Source organism: Seriola lalandi, unplaced genomic scaffold (assembly GCF_002814215.2).
Source record: "Seriola lalandi dorsalis isolate HSWRI2012SDOR001 ecotype SW California unplaced genomic scaffold, Sedor1 jcf7180002054684, whole genome shotgun sequence".
In the NCBI taxonomy this organism is placed as follows: Eukaryota; Metazoa; Chordata; class Actinopteri; order Carangiformes; family Carangidae; genus Seriola; species Seriola lalandi.
This window is the reverse complement of record NW_019525237.1, coordinates 145,722-158,000: the sequence shown is the minus strand read 5'-3', so window position 1 is coordinate 158,000 and position 12,279 is coordinate 145,722. Positions and strand designations below refer to the sequence as shown.

Here is a 12,279-nt window from a genome sequence, read left to right as displayed (position 1 = left end):
AATAAAACCAAAATCTATTTTTGTGCCGGTCAAGCTTGACGCCAACAGTCATAAAAGTCTCTTTGAATGACCCTTTTCCAGCATGAGTAATCTAAAATGGGATTTTTCTCTAAAGGAAACCTTCTCAAAGCTGCAGTCTGAGTTTGTCTGAGAGAAGATGTTGGAATGTACATTGATCGGTCGTGGACTCACAGTGCCATCTGGTGGCCACATGACGCACAGAGAGGCCGCTCCCCTTGACTACAACAAGGGGCTAAAACAACTAAAAAACATGGTGCAGGCCTTTGGTCCAAAGCTGTCAGGCTCTTGCTTCCCTTAACCACTTTTCACAGTCCAACATTACCAATTTTTTACCCTATAAAGTTTAAAATAAAAGGAAGCAATCTTAAAGTGTAATTAAAATATGATGTTTTTAACAGGAATGCAGATCATTAAAAAGGAGCAAAATACATAGATTTTACATCATCAGCCACATTTGTTTTATCGATTATCCATCGTTATCATTGAGTCGCCTTCATAAAACAATATAAAACTCACTCTCTGGGACCAACACGGCTGTGATCAGTTCACACATACCTTAATTTTCCCTAAACAGTGTCATTTCACACTTCAAACTTAAAAATCAAGAAAGTATTATTAGGCAAGTTCACATCATAGTAGCAAATTTAAATAATATGCAAAAGCTGAGTTTGAACTGGAGACACAGATTGTTACAGGTTCCATATCAGAATATTCCCATCATCATCTTGGCTGTTTGGGATTCAAGGCATCTGTGAAGGACACATTCTTGAATGAACAAAAATTTCTCTCCCTCATTTACTTTTTTTTGTTCGAGGTCAGATATTAGATCAGTCCGTCAGCTGCATGATTTTCTGTCATGGTGGAGGCCAGAACTTTGTTTTTGACCCATAACCTGATGGTCAAATCACCTTAAATGAGACTCAGACATCAGACCAGCAGCTGTTCAGCCACCGTAACCCAGAGTGTGACTCAAAGACCAAATACCTTTAGATTTCATCTGTCGCACAAGACGGACAGAAAATCAGTTCACTAAGATTCAGACCCTTGACTCTATCAAGACAGGTCACCAGACCCTCACAGCTCTGTCACGCTGATTTTCTCGCCCTCCTTCCTCCCACATTTTATTGATATCTGACAAACGGAGCAATTCCTCCACGCTGTGTCTCCATCACTAAGAAATATCTGCAATAGAGCAACTCACAAAAGGTTTGAAACATTATGTGGATTTTAAAGGTGACATATCATGGTGGCAAACCCACTCTCTAAGGACATAGTATATGTATGCATTTAGCCATTTGCTTTGTAGGTTTAGTCCAATCGGGCTAAGGGAATCTCTTAAAGGGGCAGCTCACCAATTACACACAAAGTTATCTGGGTTTGGGCTTGAGGCTCAAAATTTGGAAGTGAAGGGTTGGAAATCTTTCCTTTAATTTACATTTAACTTGAGGGAGGTGCAATATAAATTGCTGGAATTCCCCTTTAAATACAAAAAATATTGACAAACAGTTAATTTACTGAGTTTTCCCTCCGTCTTAGCAATCACTGTATCAAAGTAGATGTACCCCTCCCACTGTAAACAATATTTCATTTTGGTAATAATCACTTAAACCAAAATACAACACCTGAATGTACAAGGTTTTTACCCACGATCCCTCCACTTCCAAGGTCAAAGAGCATAGGTCAAAGTCTGCAGTGGACCAATCAAAACCCGGAGCCTGAGGTCTGCAGCCACCTCCACATACAGTTCATTCTAATTCTATGCTTCTCTGTATAATGTATCCACAATCTGTATGTTGCAGACTTACACAGTGGTCATCGCACCACTTTTCTCTCCACAAAGGGAGAGGTCTACATGAGCTAATGTCGGCGAGCGCGGTACCAAGGTTTTGGCCTAAAAATATGTGCGTGAATGTTTGAAGTGTTGTTCAAAAGGTCCTCTCTGCCTCATTTAGTTGTGTTTTTGTTTTTTGTTTTTTGTCCAGAGTCACAGTCAGAAAGGAGAGAACAAACAAAGAGCAATCAACAACATGCATATTGGAAACAGAATGCAATTCTTTCAGGCCTTTCATCTTTATCAAAGTGCAAAAATACCAACAATAAACAACATAAACGAGGAAAAATGGAGAAGAGAGGACTCTTTGAACTTAGTTGAATGGGTTCTGTTTGATCAACCCAGGTGTAAGAAAGCAAAGAGCTACAGACGGGCCAGCCAACTCAATGTCGCAATGTAATAACTATATGTTTCCCGTGTACCTGTGTGTGTACCAGTGCCTGGATCAAATTGCTATCTGAGATTGATTCAGTCATTTTCAGAGTGTTTGTCGATTGTGTCTGGAACAATGGATCCAGTCGGATCTTCCCTGCAGACGCCAATCCTGTCCGGCCCCAGTTCCAGACAGATGAAGGCAATCATGCTGACAAAGTATCTGAAAGGATTTCAAGTAATAACTTGGTCCAGGTCTGGTGTGTATAGACAGAGTAGGAGCCGTTTATTGACAAAGTTTCATTTTAATACATTTGAGGGAGGGGGGGTGGCTGATTTGGGCCCCCCCCCCCTCCAGGACTATTTATTGTTGCCAGGCAACAATGCATTGCACAAGAACTGTTTGAGAAAATGATGTAGTATATATGAGAATTGTCTAACTCTATGAGTGAGATGTTTTATGCTCAAACAATCAGAGCATATGGTATGTGCAAGCTTAAAGGAGAAATCCACCCTGAAGTGTGAAGATGAGCCTGAAGCTCAACAATTTTTACTCTTTTTAAAGATTAGTGGGAAATGCAGGGACATTATAAACAGAAAGAGCAGTAACCTGCAGCACTTCACCGCAGAATATCTCATGTAATGGATTTATCATTCAGAGAAAAGGTGAAACGTAAGAGAATCCGAGGGTGGATTTTTTTTTTCTTCAAAGGACTAGTTCAACTTTTTGGGAAATATGTTTATCCTGACACCAAACACCAAACAGTTAGCCTGGCTCTGTCTGAAGGTAACTACATCCATTCCACGACCAGAGTGTAAAATGAGTTGTGTACCCATCTGAAGTCCGCCTGCCAACCTCACTTTCACAAAAGACTTTAAGAAGTTGGTTTCTTTTTGTTTGCACTGAGCAAAAGAGATGAAACATGTTCATTATTGAGCTTCAGAGGTGCTGCTAGGTGGATTCTTTTTCCTGTTTACCCTCTGTTAACACACAGACATGAGAGTGATATTGATCTTCTCTTCTCACGCTAAGAAAGTAAATGCACATATTTCCCAAAAATGTCGACCTATTGCACTAAATCTTACGAGATCCAGCAGAGAGCCCAGGTGCAATGCATCCTCTCTTTTAAAACCACATTTATTAGTGCTAAGTTTAAAATAATAACTTACCTAAAGAATTCACAAGAGCTCACAGTTTTCAAATCTAAATGTAAAAATACCTCAACATGCTGTCTTTTATAGGACATGGCAAACCAACTTTTTCATATAGGGAAACCCAAAAGCACTAAACTTTTTTTTTTCTTTTTCTAATAGTGTCTCTTAACTTAGCTGCTGCCTCGCCTGTCGTCCCCGACGTGTAACTCTGTCAGTAAATGGCTCTGAGAATAGCCAGAGCTGCAGGTTGTTCAAGAGTTTGGCAAACCCAGCTTCTCCAGTGCACCTTCCCCTGCGTTAAAAACCTTGGCTCCTGAACCCGAGGTGTCGGCACTCTCTGATGCTCGTTTGCTTCGACACAGATCAGTGTGTCTGGTTTGTCTTGCTCTTGTATGATCCAGCGCTCGTGGGTTAACTCTCTTTTTAATGTGTTGAACCTTCTTCTGTTATGCAGTGGCTGTTTTTTATACCATTTTAATTGTGAATGTTTGTCTACGACACATCTTCTTGAGTTTATACAACAATTATGCCATCATCCACACAATGTATATTTTCTTTTTTTTCTGTGTGATGCTGCTATTTATTTATTAAAATATTATTCTAATGTCTGGACAGTTGCCTGATTTTGTATATTAACCACTGTTTAGTCCATACACTCTACAGAAAGCAGGTCGTTTGTCACTGATAGGAAGTTCATAAGCTTTTATTAAGTAGATTTTTAAGTTTTAGATTTCTGTGGTGATTGTGTTTTTAACGGAGAAGTGGCAGATGTTAAATTGAATTCATGTCTTTCTGCCTCAACATTTCTTTTAACTCACTCAAGTAAACCACCAAACCACAGAGCAACAGAACAACAACCCTCATGGTAGAAGCAACTCAATCGCTCAGCATTCCTCCCCTGTGCTGACTAACGGCTACATACCTCACTGTGTAATTTGGGGAATTTGATAATTACAGTATAAGCACCAGCTGCCTGGGCTGGATACCCACTCTGCTCTGCTATTATGTTCATTTCTAGTGCAAACATCTGCCAGTCAGTGGATGCTTTAATCCAAAGAATCCCATGAGTAATGCTGAACCTGGAGCTAATTAGACCCTTAGCCTTGGTCATGCTCTACCCACTGAGCCATGCAGGAAACTATAACCATGCTTGCAAAGTGAGGTATGCAAGCATGTCAACTGCTCAGGGATGCTAACAATAGAGTGCTAAAAAAAAACAGCCTTTTATAAATTTTAAAAGGATTAAGTGTAGTCATGTAAAATTTATTCACTTAGCAGGATTGCCAAAGTTTAATAGCATAAAATGATCATAAAATAGGTCTGTGGAGGGTTGGCAGAGCTGTTCACCGAAGGACACATTTCATTCAAGTTTAAAGACGCTTAAAAACGATGAATGATGGTGAGCTAACAAAGCCTTCAAGCCAAAAAAGGTAATGATTAAATGTACTGATATTACAATTTTGTGTTATAATATAGATTTCAGTGTTACCTCTTCAGTTGATATTCTTGCTGTAATTTTATGTGACTGTATTAATCCACAGGCTAAATCTAACTGTGTCACAACTTTTCTGTTGGACTACTGGTCCTACTGGTTGCCGATGGAGATCAGTAAAGGTCATAAATTAGGCCTATGTATTGCTCCTTTAAAAAGCAGACAACCAGCGTTGTGTAGCCTCACACAGCTTAACAACCAGGTGTTGTTATCACATGCAACCACAAGGTGGCACCACAGTTACCCAAAGCAGACAATCACAATCAACAATGAACTACCACAAAGTATCTCAGGAAGTCCCACAAAGTACCCCAGACAACAAGAGAGAACCACAATGTGACCGTTCCTTGTAGTATATCTCCTATGCGAGTCTAGATTTTCGAAGAACTTTGGTTTTAAAGTCAAGATTTTGCTTCCCACATCACTGACTCTGATTAGAGAGTTGCTAAAATGTATTTTACAAAAAAATACCTGGAAGCTTGAAACATGCCGCATACTATACGTTTCCACCTGTCTGTCCCTCAGAAATTCTTGTTATATTCCTGTGTGCATTCATTATGATTGCACTGCTGCGAAACAGGCCGGATTGAAGCAGCTGCAGCTGGTCAATAACTCAACACAATTAGACTATTAATGTGAAAGTTAGAAATCAGCCTGTAGAGAGCTGGAGTGCCTATAACAGACCATGAATGATTTTATAGTGACGTTTTTGAGCTTTATAACTCTATTAGCTCCTGTAATATAATTTTAAGATTAATTTCACAGAAGGAATATTGTGAGAATATGACAGAATTAACAGGTAAAGGCATCACTCAGTCCTTTTAGGCTCAGTGGGATCAGCCCCATGGACAGCGACACAGTTGTTTACAGCGTCATTAAAAATCAGCACCACGGACAGCGACATACGCTTTCATCACTAGTTGTTTACGGCGTCATTAAAATCAGCACCACGGCCAGCGACACGCGCTGAGGAGCAGGAGCCTGCAGGAGACGTCACTGTCAAACATGAATCAACAGCGCCGCTGAGTGGTGTAGCTGGGAAACAGCAGCAGAGTACTTCATTAAAGTCCCATCAATGAAAGAAGTCAAAAATACACACTAGGTCTATTGAATTGGTTGGCTCCGTAAAGGATAAAAGTGTCAACATAAATTAGGCCTGAACTGTACAGCAACAATGACTTTATTCATATTTGAGATGACTCTCTTATCTCGTACCTTATATACCTTACCTTATATGCAAAAGCAAACTTTTCACTTGCTCGTAGCCTCAAAAAAAAAAATTGGCAACTACCTACTTAGTATAGCTTTGCTGATTTTTTGTTTACTGCCCGGGGTTGCGGGTGGTGAGGTAATTCATTATTGAGAATAAATACATTTTTAATGTAACCCCGGTTGTATCTGTAGTCTAGGTGTGTGCAACACAACCATTTTTGACTCAGTCAGGAGGAAATCATGTGGTGGAATGACGCCATTAAAATTAGTTTGTTTTGCTGAAATGAGAAAAATCAGTTCAGTTCAGTTAGGCCTAATTAACTTTCTCGCTTTCAGTTCATTAATTACAGAGAAGTGATCCTCCATTCCACACGTGTTTAAATCGAAGTGTCATATTCCCACAGGTTTGCAGCGCCTCTGCCTCCTCGGCGCGGCGCTCTGCTCATGGATGCTGCTCGATAGAGTGGGTGGTGGTCTCGGCGGTCACCGGCAAAGTTCGGAGTGCTTCGGAAACGCATGCGTCGTTACGCCAATTTGCTGCATCTCCCTGGTTTTTTTGAGCTGAGGTCTGTGTCAAGTTAGCGAAAGGTATCACGGGAAATACCGGCACGAAAGACATTGAGCTTTCAACATAAAATCCTCCTGAACATTTGTTGAATTAATTATTAAATATTAGAAAGTGCATGTCGAAGACCTGATCATTAACAACAGGACAACAATTGCAACTTTCAAAAAAATGGATGTGTTCATTATAATGTAATCAGAAGCAATGCAATAGTTTAAAATAATAATAATGATAATAATAAACTTGCCATCAATAACAAGAATACAAAATACCAAAAAAAGCTCACAGATGCCCATGGTGGAGGAGAGACAAGTTTATATTTATATTTATATTGTATATTTGTATATTTATGTATTGATTTATTTATTGTATTTGTTTTTTTGTGTAACAGAAGAAAAACGTATTTTAGTAGCATCCATAGACGGAATGGATCTCTGCCACAAACTAATCTTTCTAGCCAAAGTCAGCTCTCACCCCTGTCAGGATTTAAATTCAAGTTAAAACGACTAAACAAAAAGATAACATAATATCAAAAAGTCATATTGGTCTATCTAAAGAATAGGTTCCAAATTTTTCAGGTCTATCTTGTTTCCCCATCGTTTTAATTTAAATTGGGACTTTTATTTTTGAAATGTCAAACGGAAGTGTCTTTTCTTTACAATAGGCTGCAGCTTGACGCTCGTCAGCTCGGCGGACGCTGCCTTGGAAACGACATAAATCCAGTCCACGCAGCTGGGTTGAGAGCAGGGCCCCAGATTTCCTCACTTCAAAGGCTTTCACTCCTCTCCTCCGCCTCCTCTTCCTCCTCCTCTCTACATCCCTCCATCAATCCATCCAGCCTTGGTCCTCGGAGCTGCGAACATGGGCGAGCTGAAATGAAACGCGGAGCAGGAGAGACGGAGCGGAAAGAGAGCCATTCCGATAAACGAGCGAAGAAGAAGAAGCAGGAGAAGAAGGTGAGGCCAGGTAAATCTGAGCGGATTTGAAATCGGCTTTGCTTGTGACAGCGATGGTCTGGACACATGCCTCCTGTGGGAGCACGTACGATGAGGGAGGGTGCGTTTGTTTTTGTTATTGCATCGTGCACACACGCAAAAAACACAATGCACCCGCGTTTATGTGGAAGGCAGCGAGCTGAGCTGCATGCTTATTAATTAGCCCGTTTATCTGCAGCCTTGCACCCGAATCCGCCCGTTTTTACTCCCGAGTTTTGTAACCGTGGCCGTCGTTTCCATCGCACTGGTCAGGTGTATCAACGACCCGCCTGCTACAAAATGTCACCAGTTGGTTGAATGTGTCATAGGATTTGGCAGCAAACAAGCTCGTGGGTCTGTGTCGACTACAACAAGAGCAATGGGGCTTATACAGGAGGTGTGCAGGGATTAGTCTGTGGCAGGGATCCATTCTAGTCTAGTGCTGCTAAAATGGCACGTTTTTCAAATGGGATTCTGTGCAGAGATATTGAATATCTTAAACCACGTTTGTCCTTGCACAAATATTTTCACACTTATCTGTGTTATAAATTCCTGCAGGGTTTGAACATTTTAAAATGAGCAACATATATGTAAATTCCTCTGGAAACGCTCATGGATATGGAGTAGCATGCCTCCCAGATTCAGTACATGCCTGCCTCCAGTGTTAACTTCAACGCCAACGTAATTCACTTATGTGTTAAGTTTGATTATTGTAGCTCTTTCTGCTGCTGCTCCTGCTCTTGAATGTTGCTCCTGTTGCTCCTGTAGCGGTTGCTTATGCATTTGCTTGTTGCTTCCTTGTGTAAAGGCCTGCTGGAGTCTGAATCCAGGTGGAGATGATTGTATCTACAATGATGTTGTAGAGGGACTAGTGGCGGCTGATAATGGCACAAACACTTGAAATGTAAGGGAGGGGAACAGGGAGAAACAAATGCAGAGAAATAATCCAATAAGGATATGCAGTAAAGGAAATTGCAGTGAAGTGATCAGCATCTTTACAGCAGAGCCTATTTTTCAGATTCAATCGTTCTGATTAGTCAATCAAAAGAGATTAATTTGAAACCATTTCCATAATTTATTAAACGGTTTGAGCCTCTTAAGTAAGAATCCCAAACATTCCCTGTTGCCACCTGGAGTGTGAAAGATGTGGACAAGCACCAGGCATGGAGGGTCTTAGAAAAGATGCTATTGTGTTGCATTATGGGGAATGTCGGATCTATCGCTTTTGGAGGTTGACCCATAAGTCAGGATATCTTGGCCTCCTGTGCTTCAAGTTTTGGCTGCTCTTGTTTTAATCTGCCTCTTGCAATTTGCCCAATTTAATGAAAGTCCACCACTAAATCACTGAAGTTCCACTTTAACTAAATCCAACTGGCGCAGACATGATTGATTGGTGATTGACAGGAAATCAATCAACAGCAATGACAAATTTGATCACTTTGGTTGATTTTAGTTGAGCTTGACCAGCAACGTGGAAGTAGCAGTTGTTGCTGCGTCACAGGCTTCTCATTGTTTTTTTTAATGTTTTATTTTTATAATGTTACCACAGTGCTTTGACATACAAGCCACAAAGTGCTTTTGATGCAACACTGACATTATAACTGGATAAACTGGACAGTAGTTGAATGTGAGGTCCCTGCCAATTTAAAGTGTTCAGGAAGTGGAATGACTTCAACATTTAACTGCTCTGTCATGAGCGAATGTCCAATTCTGTGAACAGCAACTGAGTCTTTTCAAGTCTAGACTCCAGCCTGGGCGAACAGTGATTAGATAATAGGTTTCCTTTGTGTGTGTGTGTGTGTGTGTGTGTGTATGTGTATCTGCTGTTACAGTACAGAGTTGTATTCATAAATGACGGTGCTCAGGCAAGCTTGCGCTGATTCCTTACATAAGCGAATCATTGAGGAAGGAGGGCGAAGAAAGCTGAGCGCTAAATAGGCATAAATGCTCAAATAGGGACACGGCACAACACATGGATGCATAACTACACACACATACACACACACACACACACACACATACACACAGTTTTTTTTAACTTCAGGGATTGAAGCAAAGACAAAGGAGGGGCGATGCTGGGCGGGTTGACAAAGGCATGTTCTCTGCTGAGGGCACAAAGGGCACTTTTCTGGTTTCTGGCTTTTTTGGACGCACAATTCCCATTTTTCCCCAAAGGAATTTGTCATTGGCCTGCCCTCACCACAACCATGAATACAGTAGGGATTCACTTATGTGTTTTTAAAGGCTAAATACACTGAAATCAGGACTTTGTTCTGAGGAGGTCTGTTTCAAACTGAGATCCAAACTAGCTAAGCTCATTTAGAAAAGCTTGTAGTCATTAATTTCTCTGACAATCAATAGTGTTCCCCATTTAAAGAAGAGTTAAACATTTGGAAAAGGTGTCACTGTCTTGCTGATAGATAGGCGAGGAGATTGATAGATGGATATGTTGCTGGCTCGGGCTGGAGATTAGCGATTTAGCAAAACAAGTAACTCACTGTGAAACCAGAACTTTGTGTTTGTGCACCACATTTCTGTTTGAACACTGATTAAACAAACTACATGTTTATTGTTTTATTTTAGGTGGATTTATTTCAACCTTGTACAGATTAGCTTTTTCCTTTGTTTGTCATTTGTTTGGTTATTTTTGCTTAATGAATGACAGTTAATTAACTGAAGGAAGGAGGGGTTTTTATACATCACAGTAACATTTTAGAGGATATAACCCTCTTTTTAAATACAGACTAGTTGAAATCTTTGTTTTCCTTTTTTGATGAACAGTTTCAGAGAGTCTTTAACTCGCATGAAGAGGACTGTCCTTATGTTCTGTACCAGGACTGTGTTTATGATCCTTCCTCTCAGCGCGAATAACAAACACGCTTGATCTCTTTCTCCTCCTGCTTCACTCCTCAGTGTTTCTGTTCTTTTGTGAGTCTTTCTGACGCAAGAATATGTTCTACAGCTGTCATCGTTCTTTCCTCTGGTGTAAACAGAACTTATTGCCTTTGTGCACCCCTGAGCACAAACATTAGTGAATTTTGAACGGCGACACAAGCAGGAATTTGACAGAATATCCGGACATCGTTAGTGTTTTAATGCTTGTGCCTGAGGTTTAGTCTTTAGTTTCATCACTCAGGGACTAAATACATAAAATGTCCACTGTATAATTTCAAAAATGGATGGTTGCCAACCTGAAAACAACCTCCCATTTGGATTCACTGTATGTTTTCGTCCACCAGCCCCTTTACAGAGTCTTAAGATTTAAGGGCGCTGAGCATTTTCTCTGCTGAAACACAGGATGATTAGGATTCCAGAGGTGAGCGTCGTGTTTTCACAGTAATATGTATCTCAGGACTCGGCCGTGCAGGAGAGCCTCTCTGTCCCTGGGTAGAAGACACATTATACGTTTTCCAGATGCATGTTCTTTCCCATGAACGTTTTCTATTCTTTCTCCCAGAGGAGCTTGTTCTGTTACCGAACCTCCAGTCTGTTCCTCTGCCTCCTCTTTGAACCAGATCTGCTCGGTTTAAACGTTTCCAGGTGAAAGGAAGTGGGATTTTATTGTATTATTTAAACAGATCTTTGCCTTCCTTGGGTTTTTGAACACATGTTGAGTGCGTCTTGCTGTAGCTAATGGTTTGAATTAACTGTGAAGATGCACTGCAGCCTCTTCAGCGTGCACTCAGACTGAGTGATGTGTCCACTTAGAGATCCGCTCCGGGGATATTCATAGTCTGAATAACCATCCGACACGTTGAATAGGATCTGTCTGTCATGAGTCTTCCATACACTAGATTTCACTTTCTTCCCATTGAAGGATGGTATAGTTATAGAAATATGGATACACTTAAAGGTACTAAGTATAGACTTTGAAAACATCCGACTCTTCTGAGATGAATGGGCTGAAAGAAACAGGCTGCACCGATTTTTCAGTTTTCCATTTAGAACAGATTGAAAGATGCTTCAAAAATGTACATATAATAACTTTAAAGATGCAAAAAAGGAAAAATTGATGCTTTGAGTCAGAAAGCGATTCTGGTCCAACTTTCCTTGCATTTCATAACTGTAAAGACAGACCTGTTGGACTGCAGCCAGCTGTGAATCCCCTTTCAGCCAGGGAGTGCAACCTGCATTAATATGTACACTATCATATACCAAGTGTGTTTATGTCATTAAGTCCTTGCTCTGACTAAATACTGGAGTTGCATGTTCAACTCAACCTATAGTTGTTAGTCAGAAAGTCAAACTATTCTAAACAGTTTGATGATGATTTTATTCAGTGAAACAAAAGTCAAACACTGATAATGCGGCAGAGGGAAGTTTATTGGCACTCTCTCGCTGTCTCTTCTTTCACTGGTGATCACATGGACGAACCAGGAGGGTTCATCTTCCACTGCTGAGGTCACTCAGTCGGTACAAAAATAACTAAAAACCTGCAGCGACACACAATCATGAACCGGGATTAAGTTATCATCATGCGCTCGGGGATAGAAATGATCAAGTTGCTGTATGAGCCATGTAGGACTGCAGATCAGTTATTTTCATGATTGATGGATCGGCTCACTCTTTTCTCGATTAATCAATAAAGCAAGATGTTTGACTCTGTTACTTTCAGCTTTGGGAATATCTGTCATTTTACAGATGAATGTACAGTCCA

The 12,279-nt window shown here is 40.6% G+C and overlaps 1 protein-coding gene across 3 annotated transcripts in view; it reads left to right on the top strand.

Annotated features, from left to right (window-relative positions):
• The first annotated feature begins 7,363 nt into the window (after positions 1-7,363).
• Positions 7,364-12,279, top strand: part of LOC111667122 (actin-binding protein WASF3) — a 36,568-nt gene continuing 31,652 nt past the window's right edge. For 2 of the 3 annotated variants that reach the window (XM_023422709.1, XM_023422707.1), the window contains exon 1: positions 7,364-7,604. The gene's annotated coding sequence lies outside the window, so the exon portion shown is untranslated. Of the gene's footprint in view, positions 7,615-12,279 lie in introns of all 3 variants that reach the window. The other variant, XM_023422708.2, reaches the window with a different exon arrangement.